Source organism: Xenopus tropicalis, chromosome 4, assembly GCF_000004195.4.
Source record: "Xenopus tropicalis strain Nigerian chromosome 4, UCB_Xtro_10.0, whole genome shotgun sequence".
NCBI lineage: Eukaryota > Metazoa > Chordata > Amphibia > Anura > Pipidae > Xenopus > Xenopus tropicalis.
The window spans coordinates 22,747,170-22,753,201 of NC_030680.2; positions in this window are offsets into that span (position 1 = coordinate 22,747,170).

Below are 6,032 nucleotides of genomic sequence, written 5' to 3' on the forward strand. Positions count from 1 at the left end.
TGACACAATGCCATTCTATGGGTGCCAGACAGATATATAATGACACAATGCCATTCTATGGGTGCCAGACAGATACATAATGACACAATGCCATTCTATAGATGCCAGGCAGATATATAACTTGGCACAATGTCATCCTATAGGTGCCAGGCAGATATATAACTTGGCACAATACCATTCTATAGATGCCAGGCAGATATATAACTTGGCACAATGTCATTCTATAGGTGCCAGGCAGCTATATAACTTGGCACAATGTCATTCTATAGATGCCAGACAGATATATAACTTGGCACAATGTCATTCTATAGATGCCAGACAGATATATAACTTGGCACAATGCCATTCTATAGATGCCAGGCAGATATATAACTTGGCACAATGCCATTCTATAGATGCCAGGCAGATATATAATGACACAATGCCATTCTATGGGTGCCAGACAGATACATAATGACACAATGCCATTCTATAGATGCCAGGCAGATATATAACTTGGCACAATGTCATCCTATAGGTGCCAGGCAGATATATAACTTGGCACAATGTCATTCTATAGGTGCCAGACAGATATATAACTTGGCACAATGCCATTCTATAGATGCCAGACAGATATATAACTTGGCACAATGCCATTCTATGGGTGCCAGACAGATATATAATGACACAATGTCATTCTATAGATGCCATACAGATATATAACTTGGTACATCATTATTCTATAGGTGGCAAACAGATATATAACTTGGCACAATGTCAGTCTATAGATGCCAGACAGATATATAATTTGGCACAATGCCATTCTATAGGCGCCAAACAGATATACAACTTGGCACAATGCCATTCTATAGGTGCCAAACAGATATACAACTTGGCACAATGCCATTCTATAGGTGCCAAACAGATATACAACTTGGCACAATGCCATCCTATAGGTGCCAAACAGATCTATAACTTTGCACAATGTCATCCTGTAGGTGCAAGGCAGATATACAACTTGGCACAATGCCATTCTATAGGTGCCAAACAGATCCTCTGCCCCAGTCTGTGCTGTTCGTGGGGGTGAGTTTCCCTGTTTTTGTTGGTGCTGGGGGGCCCAGTGGTTACTGTTGTTTAAACCTCAAACAATGTAACCAGATATGAGATCAAAGTTATAATCCATGTCTATTCCATTTCTGCCCTTACTAAAGGTCCCCATACACGGGCCGATTCTGGCTGCTGATATGGGTCTCTTAGACTGATTCGGTAGCTAATCGGCCAGTGTATGGGCACTACCGACGGGCCTGCCCGACCGATATCTGGCAGTGCCCTATAGTATCTCTCTATACAGTCTATGGGCACAGTTAGGGGGCTGTTCTTTTTGAAATAGACACACTGTCAAGGTGATACTGTATCTCCCCCTATATACAGGCCATGAGCAAAAATAAGGGGTTGTTCCTGCTGGCTAATGCTTAGTACTAAGCAATACCTATGCTGGTATAGTGTTATGGCATCTCTTTGTACAGGCCACAGAAACTCCTCATATTATAATTTGTATTCCCTATATATTACTATATAACTTCCTCACTCTCAGGGGGAGGGGGGGGGATACAAATTGGTATCAAATTTGTCTCAGTCTGGTGATACTGGTCCCATGTGCCATGGATGTGATAGTCAGGCTGATATTAAAGGGGCAGTTAGGGGAGTCAGGAGCCCTGAGTCTCCCAGTGCTATCACAAGGCTGGTAACATTAACTCTGGGCCTCTCTGCAGAATTTCACACCAGTACTATGCAGGATATAGGCATTAATTGCTGGTTGGCCATTAACACTGTGGCAATATAAAGCTCTGGCTCAGCATGGCATCTCACCCAGGCTGGCATTATAGCTTTGAAGCAGCGCAGAGTTACATACAGGTGTGCAAGTGGGAATTGGCACCGTCACCATCAGTAACACAAGTGAGACACAAGTGAGACACAAGTGAGACACAAGTGAGACAGTCTCGGTGTGGGGGTGCCTCAGGGCTCTGCGCTTGGTCCTTTCCTGTTCTCCCTGTACACTCTCTCTTTGGGTGACCTTATTTTATTTTGGTCTTAAATATCACTTATATGCAGATGACATCCACATATATTTAGTAATTAGTGTTAAAGACACGCAGAAAGAAACTGGCACACCTGTTTTAATAATAAAATATAGCTTTTATTCCTATTGTTTGAAAATCAAATACCACTAAAAAAAGGGGATAGAAAAGTCAAGAAAAGAAATTTGTTAAAATATAAATCCCACCCTGAGTCTATTACAAATCTCACTGACTCGCTTTTAGATACTGTTGCTTCAAATGTATCTTTTGTTATCACCATTGACTTATGTTGGCAACAATTTTAGTAACTGTTTCTATGGGCGTATTGGTTGTGCACAGAGTAACTTAACTGCCCAGTATATTATCTACAGCCTTATACTGAGAGAAGGATCGTGACTCTAGCCGACCCGTAAGTATATTATTTCTTTCCAGGGCTTTAGAGTAAATCATAATTGAAGCTCCTATGGCTTCATCCGTGCACCTCACAAGTGTAATACATTTCGTTAATCATTAAATGTTCTGGTCTAATTTTATTTATTTTTCTTTTTTTTCTCTGTTTTCTGTGTGTATATACAGCGTCTTATTGACCCGCAATTATTGCATGTTTTCAAAATTCTTTATTATATACAACGTTTTTAAAGTTCAGGAATGACAGTCATGTGTACAATATTTGATGTATATCAGGGTAAGGTAAGTATCATAGGGATTTGCAGACAGATCGTATCCCTCGATAATTAGTATAATTAATTTCTTGGGACTTACATGCTCCTACAATCGAGATGTCTACGAAACACTTCCCAAACGGGCAAGGTAACTTTTCTAATTATTGTACCCCCATTTCTTTTAAACTCCTTCCTATAATTTACTGCGGTAGGGATCTCTAGAGAATAAAGCGCTCTGGGCTCCAATACATATTAAGGATACTCACTTTGAGATACAATTACGACTCCTTTAAACAACAACAGTCGGTAACATTACGGCAGCCTTAATCGGTACTATTAACTTTAATTTCCCGTGCCACATGGATATTTGAATTTAATTATATAATGATCTATTGATTCGCCGAATTTTAATTAAGTTTCGATTAATTTAAGCCTGGGGTGCAGATCGGCAGGGTGGGCATTACCACGCCGAAATCTGATGATAAGAATGATGTGATTTTGCGCCGAGGCACCATTCTCTTGTTTTGTTTTCGTTATCGCCGACAACTGCTGGAGGCTAGCAATTGAAATACCATCCGAAAGTCTTTTTGTAATTAGCATCTGAATTAGGGTGTATCCACCAATATTGGACTAAAAGGCTAATACCAACTATTGACACCAAGGCACTGTTTATTATATTAGTTTGATCTGTGTAGACATTTTGTATGAGCGACCTTAATACCATTTACACAACCAGTATTGATGTATGAAAGTAGCGGCTGCAGACGAGTTGTATCTATTGGTAATATTTTTAATTTGTAATCCAATGTGTTGGCACTTAATCTACGAACCACTCATAACCTTCCTGCTTAAATGAAAAATTAATAACGAGGTGCGAATACCAAAATTGGAAATAGCAGTCTGCGTGGAATGGAAAGGGATCAAGAGTAATTATATAATGAGAGCAGTTTCTGTTTGACAGCGCGGCAGGTACTGATTATCCACTAACCAATTATATTGGAATTCTGGCCGATATATGCGCCGTGACATGCTGAGCCCTCTAGGAATTTTTGATTAATATCCTAGAATTTCAAAGTTACTCTATAAGGGTTAAGTGTGAGAGTTATAATTTGCTTTGACTATTTATCTCAAAAATTAAGTGGGATGAACGCTAAGCGCCAACTACTACTGAAAAATGGCACGGGAAATTAAAGTTAATAGTACCGATTAAGGCTGCTGTAATGTTACAGACTGTTGTTGTTTAAAGGAGTCGCCGTAATTGTATCTCAAAAGTGAGTATCCTTAATACGTATTGGAGCCGAGAGCGCTTTATTCTCTAGATATCCCTACCGCAGTAAATTATAGGAGTTTAAAAAAATGGGGGTACCATAATTAGAAAACTTACCTTGCCCGTTTGGGAAGTGTTTCGTAGACATCTCGATTGTAGGAGCATGTAAGTCCCAAGAAATTAATTATACTAATTATCGAGGGATACGATCTGTCTGCAAATCCCTATGATACTTACCTTACCCTGATATACATCAAATATTGTACACATGACGTTGTATATAATAAAGAATTTTGAAAACATACAATAATTGCGGGTCAATAAGACGCTGTATATACACACAGAAAACATTTAATGATTAACGAAATGTATTACACTTGTGAGGTGCACAGATGAAGCCATAGGAGCTTCAATTACGATTTACTCTAAAGCCCTGGAAAGAAATAATATACTTACGGGTCGGCTAGAGTCACGATCCTTCTCTCAGTATAAGGCTGTACATAATATACTGGGCAGTTAAGTTACTCAGTGCACAACCAATACGCCCATAGAAACAGTTACTAAAATTGTTGCCAACATAAGTCAATGTGACATTTGTAATAGACTCAGGGTGTGATTTATATTTTAACAAATTTCTTTTCTTGACTTTTCTATCCCCTTTTTTTAGTGGTATTTGATTTTAAAACAATAGGAATAAAAGCTATATTTTATTATTAAAACAGGTGTGCCAGCTTCTTTCTGCGTGTCTTTAACACTAATTACTATATTCCAACATACACACCGCGCACCCTGGACACACTGGAGTGCGAGGTTTTCCTTATTTAGTATATATCCACATATATTTAGACACCCCTGCACTAACCACTGATGTTCAAACCCAGATTGGTAACTGCCTCCTGGCTATCTGCTCCTGGATGAACCAACACCAGCTCAAACTTAACCTGGCTAAAACAGAGCTCATGGTCGTCGGGCCCCAAACCTAGCCCTTCTCCTTTTTCCCTTACTATTGACGGCATGACCATTAACCCTATTAGTTCAGCACGCTGCCTTGGGGTTATCTTTGATCTGTCACTCTCCTTCTCTAACCATATTAATAACACTGCCAAAACCTGCCACTTTTTACTCCACAATATTACCAAGATACGCCCCTTTCTTTAACAAGTAACAGCTAAAATATGGTGTATGTATGTATGGTATATGGTGCAGTTTATCACAAAAGGCCCCAAATATTCTAGCAGTATAGTGGTACTGGGCCCAAAAATAGATAAGACAGACAGATAGAATCCGCAAGTATACCATGACAATCAGTGGACCTATTTGTAGGGTTTTGACCCAAACAGCCCTTCCAAAAACCAGGCTGCCTGGTTTTCCACATTAGGAAGACCAGGCAAGATTGACGTGGCAATTGGCCACTGTGATGTCATTGCCTGCCCACCCTGTGACATCACTGCCCGCCCCCTGCCCGGAGAAAAAGCCACCAACCCTAAGATATGCTTTCTAGGAACAAATAAATGTATATATTCTGCACGTTTTTGCTGACACTTTATGTCTCCTTTGAAAACAAATAAAGCTTTTTTCATTAAAATTAGTCTTGCAGTTACTGGGTTAAAGACAGCCCTAAGAAGCCATTCTCTTTTTAGTTCAAGTCATTAGTGAGTTAATGAAAGCAGAATTAGGGCTGTGGCACAGGCTAAGATTAGTCGCCCGCGACAAGGGAGATTTGTCGCAGGCGACTACTCTCAGCGTGTGCCACAGCCCTTATGCTTTATCTCACTTATGTTACAACCTCTACCTGACACCCGCTGGAAAGAAGAATGAAAGAAAAACATGGCCGAGTCAAGCTATGCATTGTATATGGGAGTAGTAACTTTTTGGCTAAATGACATGGATAACACTGTTCAAGCAGCAGTGGATTGCATTATTATTATTATCATTTATTTATAAAGCGCCAACATATTCCGCAGCGCTGTACAATACCTGGGATTGCATTAGGTGGAGTTGGAGAATAGGCCCAACAGACGCCAAGAAGACAAACTGATTATGCAC